A 19,309-nucleotide genomic window follows, 5' to 3' on the forward strand; every position below is an offset into this window, starting at 1 on the left:
ATATTTCATGACAATGGCAAGGTGTGTCAGGGTTAAATAAACCTGTTCATGATTGATACAGAAAATAAGACCATATAGTAAGTCCATTCAATTTTATCTAAGGACAATGATTTGCTAAGTTGGAGGGAGGGAGGGAGGGAGAGAGAGAGAGAGAGAGAGAGATGGAGAACTATATGCTGCTCTTTTTCAATGGAAAAATATGTGATGATGATTTTCTAAAGAAGTGTTGCATACATGGCAAGCAAGCTAGATAATCATATCTGAATAAAACTTGTAGAATTGAAAATCTCCCTGAACTCAATTCTAAACTGCATCATAATTTTAGTGACATCTATAATTATTACTAATATTACTACACACTATTTACCTTGTTCTTTTATCAATAAAGAGGTTGCTTAAAATTCAGAAAAAATAACCGCATATTGTAACGCGCAGAACTTACCTTGTTATTCTTTTCTCGGAAAAACTTCGGGTGCTATGTATTTTGGGAGTACCAAAGGTTGTTTTTTTTGTTTGGAATGCAGCAAATCAGACTGAAACCTTGATGCCATAATTTGATCAAGTAGTCAAAGTCATATCAACTCTAGCAATCCAGGAAACATAACTATCACACCTTTGAGTAAACAAAGTCGCAAATTTTCACTCGAGGTGTTGGATTCCCGTCCAGGAGGAGGAGGAGGTTGCTTTCCAGTTAAACATCACAGTGACACTCGAGGTGTTGCATTTGCAGCATTAATTCATGCGTAATTGAGTTTTGCATTTGTTTCCTTTGACGATTTTCAAAAAGCAAAGCGTAGCATGGAGAATGGCACCCCTGAAAGTAATTGCTGAAAGAAGTAACTTTCCTATTGACAAGAATAGCAGACGAGTTACATGATTACGTCTATGGTTGGCACACATGGTTCAAAATAATGATAGCCTAATGATATAGCAAGGTAATTAGGTTGAAGAGCAACCTGAACTTCACTGAATCACCATGCGGTACATATTCATTTAAAGAGTTCTCCACCGGCAACATATTTCATGACAATGGCAAGGTGTGTCAGGGTTAAATAAACCTATTCATGATTGATACAGAAAATAAGACCATATAGTAAGTCCATTCAATTTTATCTAAGGACAATGATTTGCTAAGTTGGAGGGAGGGAGGGAGAGATAGAGAGAGAGATAGATAGATAGAGAGAGAGAGAGAGAGAGAGAGAGAGAGAGAGATGGAGAATTATATGTTGCTCTCTTTCAATGGAAAAATATGTGATGATGATTTTCTAAAGAAGTGTTGCATACATGGCAAGCAGGCTAGATAATCATATCTGAATAAAACTTGTAGAATTGAAAATCTCCTTGAACTCAATTCTAAACTGCATCATAACTTTAGTTACATCTATAATTATTACTAATATTTCTACAAACTATTTACCTTGTTCTTTTATCAATAAAGAGGTTGCTTAAAATTCAGAAAAAATAACCGCATATTGTAACACGCAGAACTTACCTTGTTATTCTTTTCTCGGAAAAACTTCGGGTGCTATGTATGTTGGGAGTACCGAAGGTTGTTTTTTTGTTTGGAATGCAGCAAATCAGACTGAAACCTTGATGCCATAATTTGATCGAGTAGTCAAAGTCATATCAACTCTAGCAATCCAGGAAACATAACTATCACACCTTTGAGTAAACAAAGTCGCAAATTTTCACTCGAGGTGTTGGATTCCCGTCCAGGAGGAGGAGGTTGCTTTCCAGTTAAACATCATAGTGACACTCGAGGTGTTGCATTTTCAGCATTAGTTCATGCGCAATTGAGTTTTGCATTTGTTTCCTTTGACGATTTTCAAAAAGCAAAGCATAGCATGGAGAATGGCAGTAGCTGACCCCTGAAAGTAATTGCTGAAAGAAGTAACTTTCCTATTGACAAGAATAGCAGACGAGTTACATCATTACGTCTATGGTTGGCACACATGGTTCAAAATAATGATAGCCTAATGATATAGCAAGGTAAGTAGGTTGAAGAGCAACCTCAACTTCACTGAATCACCATGCGGTACATATTCATTTAAAGAGTTCTCCACGGGCATCATATTTCATGACAATGGCAAGGTGTGTCAGGGTTAAATAAACCTGTTCATGATTGATACAGAAAATAAGACCATATAGTAAGTCCATTCAATTTTATCTAAGGACAATGATTTGCGAAGTTGGAGGGAGGGAGGGAGGGAGAGAGAGAGAGCGGGAGAGAGAGAGAGATGGAGAACTATATGCTGCTCTCTTTCAATGGAAAAATATGTGATGATGATTTTCTAAAGAGGTGTTGCATACATGGCAAGCAAGCTAGATAATCATATCCGAATAAAACTTGTGGCATTGAAAATCTCCTTGAACTCAATTCTAAACTGCATCATAATTTTAATTACATCTATAATTATTACTAATATTACTACACACTATTTACCTTGTTCTTTTATCAATAAAGAGGTTGCTTAAAATTCAGAAAAAATAACCGCATATTGTAACACGCAGAACTTACCTTGTTATTCTTTTCTCGGAAAAACTTCGGGTGCTATGTATGTTGGGAGTACCAAAGGTTGTTTTTTTGTTTGGAATGCAGCAAATCAGACTGAAACCTTGATGCCATAATTCGATCAAGTTGTCAAAGTCATATCAACTCAAGCAATCCAGGAAACATAACTATCACACCTTTGAGTAAACAAAGTCGCAAATTTTCACTCGAGGTGTTGGATTCCCGTCCAGGAGGAGGAGGTTGCTTTCCAGTTAAACATCATAGTGACACTCGAGGTGTTGCATTTGCAGCATTAATTCATGCGCAATTGAGTTTTGCATTTGTTTCCTTTGACGATTTTCAAAAAGCAAAGCGTAGCATGGAGAATGGCAGTAGCTGACCCCTGAAAGTAATTGCCGAAATAAGTAACTTTCCTATTGACAAGAATAGCACATGAGTTACATGATTACGTCTATGGTTGGCACACATGGTTCAAAATAATGATAGCCTAATGATATAGCAAGGTAAGTAGGTTGAAGAGCAACCTCAACTTCACTGAATCACCATGCGGTACATATTCATTTAAAGAGTTCTCTACCGGCAACATATTTCATGACAGTGGCAAGGTGTGTCCGGGTTAAATAAACCTTTTCATGATTGATACAGAAAATAAGACCATATAGTAAGTCCATTCAATTTTATCTAAGGACAATGATTTGCTAAGTTGGACGGAGGGAGAGAGGGGGAGGGAGAGAGAGAGAGAGAGAGAGAGAGAGAGAGAGAGATGGAGAACTATATGCTGCTCTCTTTCAATGGAAAAATATGTGATGATGATTTTCTAAAGAAGTGTTGCATACATGGCAAGCAAGCTACATAATCATATCTGAATAAAACTTGTAGAATTGAAAATCTCCTTGAACTCAATTCTAAACTGCATCATAATTTTAGTTACATCTATAATTATTACTAATATTACTACACACTATTTACCTTGTTCTTTTATCAATAAAGAGGTTGCTTAAAATTCAGAAAAAATAACCGCATATTGTAACGCGCAGACCTTACCTAGTTATTCTTTTCTCGGAAAAACTTCGGGTGCTATGTATGTTGGGAGTACCAAAGGTTGTTTTTTTGTTTGGAATGCAGCAAATCAGACTGAAACCTTGATGCCATAATTTGATCAAGTAGTCAAAGTCATATCAACTCTAGCAATCCAGGAAACATAACTATCACACCTTTGAGTAAACAAAGTCGCAAATTTTCGCTCGAGGTGTTGGATTCCCGTCCAGGAGGAGGAGCTTGCTTTCCAGTTAAACATCATAGTGACACTCGAGGTGTTGCATTTGCAGCATTAATTCATGCGCAATTGAGTTTTGCATTTGTTTCCTTTGACGATTTTCAAAAAGCAAAGCGTAGCATGGAGAATGGCAGTAGCTGACCCCTAAAAGTAATTGCTGAAAGAAGTAACTTTCCTATTGACAAGAATAGCAGACGAGTTACATGATTACGTCTATGGTTGGCACACATGGTTCAAAATAATGATAGCCTAATGATATAGCAAGGTAAGTAGGTTGAAGAGCAACCTCAACTTCACTGAATCACCATGCGGTACATATTCATTTAGAGAGTTCTCCACCAGCAACATATTTCATGACAATGGCAAGGTGTGTCAGGGTTAAATAAACCTGTTCATGATTGATACAGAAAATAAGACCATATAGTAAGTCCATTCAATTTTATCTAAGGAAGATTTGCTAAGTTGGAGGGAGGGAGGGAGGGGGAGGGAGGGAGAGAGAGAGAGAGAGAGAGAGATGGAGAACTATATGCTGCTCTCTTTCAATGGAAAAATATGTGATGATGATTTTCTAAAGAACTGTTGCATACATGGCAAGCAAGCTAGATAATCATATCTGAATAAAACTTTTAGAATTGAAAATCTCCTTGAACTCAATTCTAAACTGCATCATAATTTTAGTTACATCTATAATTATTACTAATATTACTACACACTTTTTACCTTGTTCTTTTATCAATAAAGAGTTTGCTTAAAATTCAGAAAAAATAACCGCATATTGTAACGCGCAGAACTTACCTTGTTATTCTTTTCTCGAAAAAACTTCGGGTGCTATGTATGTTGGGAGTACCAAAGGTTGTTTTTTTGTTTGGAATGCAGCAAATCAGACTGAAACCTTGATGCCATAATTTGATCAAGTAGTCAAAGTCATATCAACTCTAGCAATCCACGAAACATAACTATCACACCTTTGAGTAAACAAAGTCGCAAATTTTCACTCGAGGTGTTGGATTCCCGTCCAGGAGGAGGAGGTTGCTTTCCAGTTAAATATCATAGTGACACTCGAGGTGTTGCATTTGCAGCATTAATTCATGCGCAATTGAGTTTTGCATTTGTTTCCTTTGACGATTTTCAAAAAGCAAAGTGTAGCATGGAGAATGGCAGTAGCTGACCCCTGAAAGTAATTGCTGAAAGAAGTAACTTTCCTATTGACAAGAATAGCAGACGAGTTACATGATTACGTCTATGGTTGGCACACATGGTTCAAAATAATGATAGCCTAATGATATAGCAAGGTAAGTAGGTTGAAGAGCAACCTCAACTTCACTGAATCACCATGCGGTACATATTCATTTAAAGAGTTCTCCACCGGCAACATATTTCATGACAATGGCAAGGTGTGTCAGGGTTAAATAAACCTGTTCATGATTGATACAGAAAATAAGACCATATAGTAAGTCCATTCAATTTTATCTAAGGACAATGATTTCTAAGTTGGAGGGAGGGAGGGAGGGGGACGGAGGGAGGGAGAGAGAGAGAGAGAGAGAGAGAGAGAGAGATGGAGAACTATATGCTGCTCTCTTTCAATGGAAAAATATGTGATGATGATTTTCTAAAGAGGTGTTTCATACATGGCAAGCAAGCTAGATAATCAATATCTGAATAAAACTTGTAGAATTGAAACTCTCCTTGAACTCAATTCTAAACTACATCATAATTTTAGTTACATCTATAATTATTACTAATATTACTACACACTATTTACCTTGTTCTTTTATCAATAAAGAGGTTGCTTAAAATTCAAAAAAAATAACCGCATATTGTAACGCGCAGAACTTACCTTGTTATTCTTTTCTCGGAAAAACTTCGGGTGCTATGTATGTTGGGAGTACCAAAGGTTGTTTTTTTGTTTGGAATGCAGCAAATCAGACTGAAACCTTGATGCCATAATTTGATCAAGTAGTCAAAGTCATATAAACTCTAGCAATCCACGAAACATAACTATCACACCTTTGAGTAAACAAAGTCGCAAATTTTCACTTGAGGTGTTGGATTCCCGTCCAGGAGGAGGAGGTTGCTTTCCAGTTAAACATCATAGTGACACTCGAGGTGTTGCATTTGCAGCATTAATTCATGCGCAATTGAGTTTTGCATTTGTTTCCTTTGACGATTTTCAAAAAGCAAAGCGTAGCATGGAGAATGGCAGTAGCTGACCCCTGAAAGTAATTGCTGAAAGAAGTAACTTTCCTATTGACAAGAATAGCAGACGAGTTACATGATTACGTCTATGATTGGCACACATGGTTCAAAATAATGATAGCCTAATGATATAGCAAGGTAATCAGGTTGAAGAGCAACCTCAACTTCACTGAATCACCATGCGGTACATATTCATTTAAAGAGTTCTCCACCGGCAACATATTTCATAACAATGGGAAGGTGTGTCAGGGTTAAATAAACCTGTTCATGATTGATACAGAAAATAAGACCATATAGTAAGTCCATTCAATTTTATCTAAGGACAATGATTTGCTAAGTTGGAGGGAGGGAGGGAGTGGGAGGGAGATAGATAGATAGAGAGAGAGAGAGAGATGGAGAACGATATGCTGCTCTCTTTCAATGGAAAAATATGTGATGATGATTTTCTGAAGAAGTGTTGCATACATGGCAAGCAAGCTAGATAATCATATCTGAATAAAACTTGTAGAATTGAAAATCTCCTTGAACTCAATTCTAAATTGCATCATAATTTTAGTTACATCTATAATTATTACTAATATTACTACACACTATTTACCTTGTTCTTTTATCAATAAAGAGGTTGCTTAAAATTCAGAAAAAATAACCGCATATTGTAACGCGCAGAACTTAACTTGTTATTCTTTTCTCGGAAGAACTTCGGGTGCTATGTATGTTGGGAGTACCAAAGGTTGTATTTTTGTTTGGAATGCAGCAAATCAGACTGTAACCTTGATGCCATAATTTGATCAAGTAGTCAAAGTCATATCAACTTTAGCAATCCAGGAAACATAACTATCACACCTTTGAGTAAACAAAGTCGCAAATTTTCACTCGAGGTGTTGGATTCCCGTCCAGGAGGAGGAGGTTGCTTTCCAGTTAAACATCATAGTGACACTCGAGGTGTTGCATTTGCAGCATTAATTCATGCGCAATTGAGTTTTGCATTTGTTTCCTTTGATGATTTTCAAAAAGCAAAGCGTAGCATGGAGAATGGCAGTAGCTGACCCCTGAAAGTAATTGCTGAAAGAAGTAACTTTCCTATTGACAAGAATAGCAGACGAGTTACATGATTACGTCTATGGTTGGCACACATGGTTCAAAATAATGATAGCCTAATGATATAGCAAGGTAAGTAGGTTGAAGAGCAACCTCAACTTCACTGAATCACCATGCGGTACATATTCATTTAAAGAGTTCTCCACGGGCATCATATTTCATGACAATGGCAAGGTGTGTCAGGGTTAAATAAACCTGTTCATGATTGATACAGAAAATAAGACCATATAGTAAGTCCATTCAATTTTATCTAAGGACAATGATTTGTGAAGTTGGAGGGAGGGAGGGAGGGAGAGAGAGAGAGCGGGAGAGAGAGAGAGATGGAGAACTATATGCTGCTCTCTTTCAATGGAAAAATATGTGATGATGATTTTCTAAAGAAGTGTTGCATACATGGCAAGCAAGCTAGATAATCATATCTGAATAAAACTTGTAGAATTGAAAATCTCCTTGAACTCAATTCTAAACTGCATCATAATTTTAGTTACATCTATAATTATTACTAATATTACTCCACACTATTTACCTTGTTCTTTTATCAATAAAGAGGTTGCTTAAAATTCAGAAAAAATAACCGCATATTGTAACGCGCAGAACTTACCTTGTTATTCTTTTCTCGAAAAAACTTCGGGTGCTATGTATGTTGGGAGTACCAAAGGTTGTTTTTTTGTTTGGAATGCAGCAAATCAGACTGAAACCTTGATGCCATAATGTGATCAAGTAGTCAAAGTCATATCAACTCTAGCAATCCACGAAACATAACTATCACACCTTTGAGTAAACAAAGTCACAAATTTTCACTCGAGGTGTTGGATTCCCGTCCAGGAGGAGGAGGTTGCTTTCCAGTTAAACATCATAGTGACACTCGAGGTGTTGCATTTGCAGCATTAATTCATGCGCAATTGAGTTTTGCATTTGTTTCCTTTGACGATTTTCAAAAAGCAAAGCGTAGCATGGAGAATGGCAGTAGCTGACCCCAGAAAGTAATTGCTGAAAGAAGTAACTTTCCTATTGACAAGAATAGCAGACGAGTTACATGATTACGTCTATGGTTGGCACACATGGTTCAAAATAATGATAGCCTAATGATATAGCAAGGTAATTAGGTTGAAGAGCAACCTCAACTTCACTGAATCACCATGCGGTACATATTTATTTAAAGAGTTCTCCACCGGCAACATATTTCATAACAATGGGAAGGTGTGTCAGGGTTAAATAAACCTGTTCATGATTGATACAGAAAATAAGACCATCTAGTAAGTCCATTCAATTTTATCTAAGGACAATGATTTGCTAAGTTGGAGGGAGGGAGGGAGTGGGAGGGAGATAGACAGATAGATAGAGAGAGAGAGAGATGGAGAACGATATGCTGCTCTCTTTCAATGGAAAAATATGTGATGATGATTTTCTAAAGAAGTGTTGCATACATGGCAAGCAAGCTAGATAATCATATCTGAATAAAACTTGTAGAATTGAAAATCTCCTTGAACTCAATTCTAAATTGCATCATAATTTTAGTTACATCTATAATTATTACTAATATTACTACACACTATTTACCTTGTTCTTTTATCAATAAAGAGGTTGCTTAAAATTCAGAAAAAATAACCGCATATTGTAACGCGCAGAACTTAACTTGTTATTCTTTTCTCGGAAAAACTTCGGGTGCTATGTATGTTGGGAGTACCAAAGGTTGTATTTTTGTTTGGAATGCAGCAAATCAGACTGTAACCTTGATGCCATAATTTGATCAAGTAGTCAAAGTCATATCAACTCTAGCAATCCAGGAAACATAACTATCACACCTTTGAGTAAACAAAGTCGCAAATTTTCACTCGAGGTGTTGGATTCCCGTCCAGGAGGAGTAGGTTGCTTTCCAGTTAAACATCATAGTGACACTCGAGGTGTTGCATTTGCAGCATTAATTCATGCGCAATTGAGTTTTGCATTTGTTTCCTTTGATGATTTTCAAAAAGCAAAGCGTAGCATGGAGAATGGCAGTAGCTGACCCCTGAAAGTAATTGCTGAAAGAAGTAACTTTCCTATTGACAAGAATAGCAGACGAGTTACATGATTACGTCTATGGTTGGCACACATGGTTCAAAATAATGATAGCCAAATGATATAGCAAGGTAAGTAGGTTGAAGAGCAACCTCAACTTCACTGAATCACCATGCGGTACATATTCATTTAAAGAGTTCTCCACGGGCATCATATTTCATGACAATGGCAAGGTGGGTCAGGGTTAAATAAACCTGTTCATGATTGATACAGAAAATAAGACCATATAGTAAGTCCATTCAATTTTATCTAAGGACAATGATTTGCGAAGTTGGAGGGAGGGAGGGAGGGAGAGAGAGAGCGGGAGAGAGAGAGAGATGGAGAACTATATGCTGCTCTCTTTCAATGGAAAAATATGTGATGATGATTTTCTAAAGAAGTGTTGCATACATGGCAAGCAAGCTAGATAATCATATCTGAATAAAACTTGTAGAATTGAAAATCTCCTTGAACTCAATTCTAAACTGCATCATAAGTTTAGTTACATCTATAATTATTACTAATATTACTACACACTATTTACCTTGTTCTTTTATCAATAAAGAGGTTGCTTAAAATTCAGAAAAAATAACCGCATATTGTAACGCGCAGAACTTACCTTGTTATTCTTTTCTCGAAAAAACTTCGGGTGCTATGTATGTTGGGAGTACCAAAGGTTGTTTTTTGTTTGGAATGCAGCAAATCAGACTGAAACCTTGATGCCATAATTTGATCAAGTAGTCAAAGTCATATCAACTCTAGCAATCCACGAAACATAACTATCACACCTTTGAGTAAACAAAGTCGCAAATTTTCACTCGAGGTGTTGGATTCCCGTCCAGGAGGAGGAGGTTGCTTTCCAGTTAAACATCATAGTGACACTCGAGGTGTTGCATTTGTAGCATTAATTCATGCGCAATTGAGTTTTGCATTTGTTTCGTTTGACGATTTTCAAAAAGCAAAGCGTAGCATGGAGAATGGCAGTAGCTGACCCCTGAAAGTAATTGCTGAAAGAAGTAACTTTCCTATTGACAAGAATAGCAGACGAGTTACATGATTACGTCTATGGTTGGCACACATGGTTCAAAATAATGATAGCCTAATGATATAGCAAGGTAATTAGGTTGAAGAGCAACCTCAACTTCACTGAATCACCATGCGGTACATATTCATTTAAAGAGTTCTCCACCGGCAACATATTTCATGACAATGGCAAGGTGTGTCAGGGTTAAATAAATCTGTTCATGATTGATACAGAAAATAAGACCATATAGTAAGTCCATTCAATTTTATCTAAGGACAATGATTTGCTAAGTTGGAGGGAGGGAGGGAGAGAGAGAGAGAGAGAGAGAGAGAGAGAGAGAGAGAGATGGAGAACTATATGCTGCTCTCTTTCAATGGAAAAATATGTGATGATGATTTTCTAAAGAAGTGTTGCATACATGGCAAGCAAGCTAGATAATCATATCTGAATAAAACTTGTAGAATTGAAAATCTCCTTGAACTCAATTCTAAATTGCATCATAATTTTAGTTACATCTATAATTATTACTAATATTACTACACACTATTTACCTTGTTCTTTTATCAATAAAGAGGTTGCTTAAAATTCAGAAAAAATAACCGCATATTGTAACGCGCAGAACTTAACTTGTTATTCTTTTCTCGGAAAAACTTCGGGTGCTATGTATGTTGGGAGTACCAAAGGTTGTATTTTTGTTTGGAATGCAGCAAATCAGACTGTAACCTTGATGCCATAATTTGATCAAGTAGTCAAAGTCATATCAACTCTAGCAATCCAGGAAACATAACTATCACACCTTTGAGTAAACAAAGTCGCAAATTTTCACTCGAGGTGTTGGATTCCCGTCCAGGAGGAGGAGGTTGCTTTCCAGTTAAACATCATAGTGACACTCGAGGTGTTGCATTTGCAGCATTAATTCATGCGCAATTGAGTTTTGCATTTGTTTCCTTTGATGATTTTCAAAAAGCAAAGCGTAGCATGGAGAATGGCAGTAGCTGACCCCTGAAAGTAATTGCTGAAAGAAGTAACTTTCCTATTGACAAGAATAGCAGACGAGTTACATGATTACGTCTATGGTTGGCACACATGGTTCAAAATAATGATAGCCTAATGATATAGCAAGGTAAGTAGGTTGAAGAGCAACCTCAACTTCACTGAATCACCATGCGGTACATATTCATTTAAAGAGTTCTCCACGGGCATCATATTTCATGACAATGGCAAGGTGTGTCAGGGTTAAATAAACCTGTTCATGATTGATACAGAAAATAAGACCATATAGTAAGTCCATTCAATTTTATCTAAGGACAATGATTTGTGAAGTTGGAGGGAGGGAGGGAGGGAGAGAGAGAGAGCGGGAGAGAGAGAGAGATGGAGAACTATATGCTGCTCTCTTTCAATGGAAAAATATGTGATGATGATTTTCTAAAGAAGTGTTGCATACATGGCAAGCAAGCTAGATAATCATATCTGAATAAAACTTGTAGAATTGAAAATCTCCTTGAACTCAATTCTAAACTGCATCATAATTTTAGTTACATCTATAATTATTACTAATATTACTCCACACTATTTACCTTGTTCTTTTATCAATAAAGAGGTTGCTTAAAATTCAGAAAAAATAACCGCATATTGTAACGCGCAGAACTTACCTTGTTATTCTTTTCTCGAAAAAACTTCGGGTGCTATGTATGTTGGGAGTACCAAAGGTTGTTTTTTTGTTTGGAATGCAGCAAATCAGACTGAAACCTTGATGCCATAATGTGATCAAGTAGTCAAAGTCATATCAACTCTAGCAATCCACGAAACATAACTATCACACCTTTGAGTAAACAAAGTCACAAATTTTCACTCGAGGTGTTGGATTCCCGTCCAGGAGGAGGAGGTTGCTTTCCAGTTAAACATCATAGTGACACTCGAGGTGTTGCATTTGCAGCATTAATTCATGCGCAATTGAGTTTTGCATTTGTTTCCTTTGACGATTTTCAAAAAGCAAAGCGTAGCATGGAGAATGGCAGTAGCTGACCCCAGAAAGTAATTGCTGAAAGAAGTAACTTTCCTATTGACAAGAATAGCAGACGAGTTACATGATTACGTCTATGGTTGGCACACATGGTTCAAAATAATGATAGCCTAATGATATAGCAAGGTAATTAGGTTGAAGAGCAACCTCAACTTCACTGAATCACCATGCGGTACATATTTATTTAAAGAGTTCTCCACCGGCAACATATTTCATAACAATGGGAAGGTGTGTCAGGGTTAAATAAACCTGTTCATGATTGATACAGAAAATAAGACCATCTAGTAAGTCCATTCAATTTTATCTAAGGACAATGATTTGCTAAGTTGGAGGGAGGGAGGGAGTGGGAGGGAGATAGACAGATAGATAGAGAGAGAGAGAGATGGAGAACGATATGCTGCTCTCTTTCAATGGAAAAATATGTGATGATGATTTTCTAAAGAAGTGTTGCATACATGGCAAGCAAGCTAGATAATCATATCTGAATAAAACTTGTAGAATTGAAAATCTCCTTGAACTCAATTCTAAATTGCATCATAATTTTAGTTACATCTATAATTATTACTAATATTACTACACACTATTTACCTTGTTCTTTTATCAATAAAGAGGTTGCTTAAAATTCAGAAAAAATAACCGCATATTGTAACGCGCAGAACTTAACTTGTTATTCTTTTCTCGGAAAAACTTCGGGTGCTATGTATGTTGGGAGTACCAAAGGTTGTATTTTTGTTTGGAATGCAGCAAATCAGACTGTAACCTTGATGCCATAATTTGATCAAGTAGTCAAAGTCATATCAACTCTAGCAATCCAGGAAACATAACTATCACACCTTTGAGTAAACAAAGTCGCAAATTTTCACTCGAGGTGTTGGATTCCCGTCCAGGAGGAGGAGGTTGCTTTCCAGTTAAACATCATAGTGACACTCGAGGTGTTGCATTTGCAGCATTAATTCATGCGCAATTGAGTTTTGCATTTGTTTCCTTTGATGATTTTCAAAAAGCAAAGCGTAGCATGGAGAATGGCAGTAGCTGACCCCTGAAAGTAATTGCTGAAAGAAGTAACTTTCCTATTGACAAGAATAGCAGACGAGTTACATGATTACGTCTATGGTTGGCACACATGGTTCAAAATAATGATAGCCTAATGATATAGCAATGTAAGTAGGTTGAAGAGCAACCTCAACTTCACTGAATCACCATGCGGTACATATTCATTTAAAGAGTTCTCCACGGGCATCATATTTCATGACAATGGCAAGGTGTGTCAGGGTTAAATAAACCTGTTCATGATTGATACAGAAAATAAGACCATATAGTAAGTCCATTCAATTTTATCTAAGGACAATGATTTGCGAAGTTGGAGGGAGGGAGGGAGGGAGAGAGAGAGAGCGGGAGAGAGAGAGAGATGGAGAACTATATGCTGCTCTCTTTCAATGGAAAAATATGTGATGATGATTTTCTAAAGAAGTGTTGCATACATGGCAAGCAAGCTAGATAATCATATCTGAATAAAACTTGTAGAATTGAAAATCTCCTTGAACTCAATTCTAAACTGCATCATAATTTTAGTTACATCTATAATTATTACTAATATTACTACACACTATTTACCTTGTTCTTTTATCAATAAAGAGGTTGCTTAAAATTCAAAAAAAATAACCGCATATTGTAACGCGCAGAACTTACCTTGTTATTCTTTTCTCGAAAAAACTTCGGGTGCTATGTATGTTGGGAGTACCAAAGGTTGTTTTTTTGTTTGGAATGCAGCAAATCAGACTGAAACCTTGATGCCATAATTTGATCAAGTAGTCAAAGTCATATCAACTCTAGCAATCCACGAAACATAACTATCACACCTTTGAGTAAACAAAGTCGCAAATTTTCACTCGAGGTGTTGGATTCCCGTCCAGGAGGAGGAGGTTGCTTTCCAGTTAAACATCATAGTGACACTCGAGGTGTTGCATTTGCAGCATTAATTCATGCGCAATTGAGTTTTGCATTTGTTTCCTTTGACGATTTTCAAAAAGCAAAGCGTAGCATGGAGAATGGCAGTAGCTGACCCCTGAAAGTAATTGCTGAAAGAAGTAACTTTCCTATTGACAAGAATAGCAGACGAGTTACATGATTACGTCTATGGTTGGCACACATGGTTCAAAATAATGATAGCCTAATGATATAGCAAGGTAATTAGGTTGAAGAGCAACCTCAACTTCACTGAATCACCATGCGGTACATATTCATTTAAAGAGTTCTCCACCGGCAACATATTTCATAACAATGGCAAGGTGTGTCAGGGTTAAATAAACCTATTCATGATTGATACAGAAAATAAGACCATATAGTAAGTCCATTCAATTTTATCTAAGGACAATGATTTGCTAAGTTGGAGGGAGGGAGGGAGTGGGAGGGAGATAGATAGATAGACAGAGAGAGAGAGAGAGATGGAGAACTATATGCTGCTCTCTTTCAATGGAAAAATATGTGATGATGATTTTCTAAAGAAGTGTTGCATACATGGAAAGCAAGCTAGATAATCATATCTGAATAAAACTTGTAGAATTGAAAATCTCCTTGAACTCAATTCTATACTGTATCATAATTTTAGTTACATCTATAATTATTACTAATATTACTACACACTATTTACCTTGTTCTTTTATCAATAAAGAGGTTGCTTAAAATTCAGAAAAAATAACCGCATATTGCAACTCGCAGAACTTAACTTGTTATTCTTTTCTCGGAAAAACTTCGGGTGCTATGTATGTTGGGAGTACCAAAGGTTGTTTTTTTGTTTGGAATGCAGCAAATCAGACTGAAACCTTGATGCCATAATTTGATCAAGTAGTCAAAGTCATATCAACTCTAGCAATCCACGAAACATAACTATCACACCTTTGAGTAAACAAAGTCGCAAATTTTCACTCGAGGTGTTGGATTCCCGTCCAGGAGGAGGAGGTTGCTTTCCAGTTAAACATCATAGTGACACTCGAGGTGTTGCATTTGCAGCATTAATTCATGCGCAATTGAGTTTTGCATTTGTTTCCTTTGACGATTTTCAAAAAGCAAAGCGTAGGATGGAGAATGGCAGTAGCTGACCCCTGAAAGTAATTGCTGAAAGAAGTAACTTTCCTATTGACAAGAATAGCAGACGAGTTACATGATTACGTCTATGGTTGGCACACATGGTTCAAAATAATGATAGCCTAATGATATAGCAAGGTAATTAGGTTGAAGAGCAACCTCAACTTCACTGAATCACCATGCAGTACATATTCATTTAAAGAGTTCTCCACCGGCAACATATTTCATGACAATGGCAAGGTGTGTCAGGGTTAAATAAACTTGTTCATGATTGATATAGAAAATAAGACCATATAGTAAGTCCATTCAATTTTATCTAAGGACAGTGATTTCCTAAGTTGGAGGGAGGGAGGGAGGGAGAGAGAGAGAGAGAGAGAGAGAGATGGAGAACTATATGCTGCTCTCTTTCAATGGAAAAATATGTGATGATGATTTTCTAAAGAAGTGTTGCATACATGGCAAGCAAGCTAGATAATCATATCTGAATAAAACTTGTAGAATTGAAAATCTCCTTGAACTCAATTCTAAATTGCATCATAATTTTAGTTACATCTATAATTATTACTAATATTACTACACACTATTTACCTTGTTCTTTTATCAATAAAGAGGTTGCTTAAAATTCAGAAAAAATAACCGCATATTGTAACGCGCAGAACTTAACTTGTTATTCTTTTCTCGGAAAAACTTCGGGTGCTATGTATGTTGGGAGTACCAAAGGTTGTATTTTTGTTTGGAATGCAGCAAATCAGACTGTAACCTTGATGCCATAATTTGATCAAGTAGTCAAAGTCATATCAACTCTAGCAATCCAGGAAACATAACTATCACACCTTTGAGTAAACAAAGTCGCAAATTTTCACTCGAGGTGTTGGATTCCCGTCCAGGAGGAGGAGGTTGCTTTCCAGTTAAACATCATAGTGACACTCGAGGTGTTGCATTTGCAGCATTAATTCATGCGCAATTGAGTTTTGCATTTGTTTCCTTTGATGATTTTCAAAAAGCAAAGCGTAGCATGGAGAATGGCAGTAGCTGACCCCTGAAAGTAATTGCTGAAAGTAGTAACTTTCCTATTGACAAGAATAGCAGACGAGTTACATGATTACGTCTATGGTTGGCACACATGGTTCAAAATAATGATAGCCTAATGATATAGCAATGTAAGTAGGTTGAAGAGCAACCTCAACTTCACTGAATCACCATGCGGTACATATTCATTTAAAGAGTTCTCCACGGGCATCATATTTCATGACAATGGCAAGGTGTGTCAGGGTTAAATAAACCTGTTCATGATTGATACAGAAAATAAGACCATATAGTAAGTCCATTCAATTTTATCTAAGGATAATGATTTGCGAAGTTGGAGGGAGGGAGGGAGGGAGAGAGAGAGAGAGCGGGAGAGAGAGAGAGATGGAGAACTATATGCTGCTCTCTTTCAATGGAAAAATATGTGATGATGATTTTCTAAAGAAGTGTTGCATACATGGCAAGCAAGCTAGATAATCATATCTGAATAAAACTTGTAGAATTGAAAATCTCCTTGAACTCAATTCTAAACTGCATCATAATTTTAGTTACATCTATAATTATTACTAATATTACTACACACTATTTACCTTGTTCTTTTATCAATAAAGAGGTTGCTTAAAATTCAAAAAAAATAACCGCATATTGTAACGCGCAGAACTTATCTTGTTATTCTTTTCTCGAAAAAACTTCGGGTGCTATGTATGTTGGGAGTACCAAAGGTTGTTTTTTTGTTTGGAATGCAGCAAATCAGACTGAAACCTTGATGCCATAATTTGATCAAGTAGTCAAAGTCATATCAACTCTATCAATCCACGAAACATAACTATCACACCTTTGAGTAAACAAAGTCGCAAATTTTCACTCGAGGTGTTGGATTCCCGTCCAGGAGGAGGAGGTTGCTTTCCAGTTAAACATCATAGTGACACTCGAGGTGTTGCATTTGCAGCATTAATTCATGCGCAATTGAGTTTTGCATTTGTTTCCTTTGACGATTTTCAAAAAGCAAAGCGTAGCATGGAGAATGGCAGTAGCTGACCCCTGAAAGTAATTGCTGAAAGAAGTAACTTTCCTATTGACAAGAATAGCAGACGAGTTACATGATTACGTCTATGGTTGGCACACATGGTTCAAAATAATGATAGCCTAATGATATAGCAAGGTAATTAGGTTGAAGAGCAACCTCAACTTCACTGAATCACCATGCGGTACATATTCATTTAAAGAGTTCTCCACCGGCAACATATTTCATAACAATGGCAAGGTGTGTCAGGGTTAAATAAACCTGTTCATGATTGATACAGAAAATAAGACCATATAGTAAGTCCATTCAATTTTATCTAAGGACAATGATTTGCTAAGTTGGAGGGAGGGAGGGAGTGGGAGGGAGATAGATAGATAGATAGAGAGAGAGAGAGAGAGATGGAGAACTATATGCTGCTCTCTTTCAATGGAAAAATATGTGATGATGATTTTCTAAAGAAGTGTTGCATACATGGAAAGCAAGCTAGATAATCATATCTGAATAAAACTTGTAGAATTGAAAATCTCCTTGAACTCAATTCTATACTGTATCATAATTTTAGTTACATCTATAATTATTACTAATATTACTGCACACTATTTACCTTGTTCTTTTATCAATAAAGAGGTTGCTTAAAATTCAGAAAAAATAACCGCATATTGCAACGCGCAGAACTTAACTTGTTATTCTTTTCTCGGAAAAACTTCGGGTGCTATGTATGTTGGGAGTACCAAAGGTTGTTTTTTTGTTTGGAATGCAGCAAATCAGACTGAAACCTTGATGCCATAATTTGATCAAGTAGTCAAAGTCATATCAACTCTAGCAATCCAGGAAACATAACTATCACACCTTTGAGTAAACAAAGTCGCAAATTTTCACTCGAGGTGTTGGATTCCCGTCCAGGAGGAGGAGGTTGCTTTCCAGTTAAACATCATAGTGACACTCGAGGTGTTGCATTTGCAGCATTAATTCATGCGCAATTGAGTTTTGCATTTGTTTCCTTTGACGATTTTCAAAAAGCAAAGCGTAGGATGGAGAATGGCAGTAGCTGAACCCTGAAAGTAATTGCTGAAAGAAGTAACTTTCCTATTGACAAGAATAGCAGACGAGTTACATGATTCCGTCTATGGTTGGCACACATGGTTCAAAATAATGATAGCCTAATGATATAGCAAGGTAAGTAGGTTGAAGAGCAACCTCAACTTCACTGAATCACCATGCGGTACATATTCATTTAAAGAGTTCTCCACCGGCATCATATTTCATGACAATGGCAAGGTGTGTCAGGGTTAAATAAACCTGTTCATGATTGATACAGAAAATAAGACCATATAGTAAGTCCATTCAATTTTATCTAAGGACAATGATTTGCGAAGTTGGAGGGAGGGAGGGAGGGAGGGAGGGAGGGAGGGAGAGAGAGAGATAGAGATGGAGAACTATATGTTGCTCTCTTTCAATGGAAAAATATGTGATGATGATTTTCTAAAGAAGTGTTGCATACATGCCAAGCAAGCTAGATAATCATATCTGAATAAAACTTGTAGAATTGAAAATCTCCTTGAACTCAATTCTAAACTGCATCATAATTTTAGTTACATCTATAATTATTACTAATATTACTACACACTATTTACCTTGTTCTTTTATCAATAAAGAGGTTGCTTAAAATTCAGAAAAAATAACCGCATATTGTAACGCGCAGAACTTACCTTGTTATTCTTTTCTCGGAAAAACTTCGGGTGCTATGTATGTTGGGAGTACGAAAGGTTGTTTTTTGTTTGGAATGCAGCAAATCAGACTGAAACCTTGATGCCATAATTTGATCAAGTAGTCAAAGTCATATCAACTCTAGCAATCCAGGAAACATAACTATCACACCTTTGAGTAAACAAAGTCGCAAATTTTCACTCGAGGTGTTGGATTCCCGTCCAGGAGGAGGAGGTTGCTTTCCAGTTTAACATCATAGTGACACTCGAGGTGTTGCATTTGCAGCATTAATTCATGCG

At 36.8% G+C, this 19,309-nt stretch overlaps 1 long non-coding RNA gene across 2 annotated transcripts; it reads right to left on the bottom strand.

Annotated features, from left to right (window-relative positions):
* Nucleotides 1–18,357: 18,357 nt before the first annotated feature.
* On the bottom strand, nucleotides 18,358–19,249 carry LOC119322289. Of its 2 annotated transcripts, none has more exons than XR_005155506.1 (3): nucleotides 19,182–19,249; nucleotides 18,501–18,602; nucleotides 18,358–18,389 (listed from the first exon to the last, which is right to left on the bottom strand). It is a non-coding gene; the product is annotated as an uncharacterized LOC119322289 (long non-coding RNA). The 2 variants fall into 2 exon arrangements; XR_005155507.1 differs by lacking the exon at nucleotides 19,182–19,249 and adding an exon at nucleotides 19,013–19,059.
* Nucleotides 19,250–19,309: the final 60 nt, after the last annotated feature.

The sequence above is a fragment of the Triticum dicoccoides genome, chromosome 6B (assembly GCF_002162155.2).
Source record: "Triticum dicoccoides isolate Atlit2015 ecotype Zavitan chromosome 6B, WEW_v2.0, whole genome shotgun sequence".
NCBI classification, from domain to species: Eukaryota; Viridiplantae; Streptophyta; class Magnoliopsida; order Poales; family Poaceae; genus Triticum; species Triticum dicoccoides.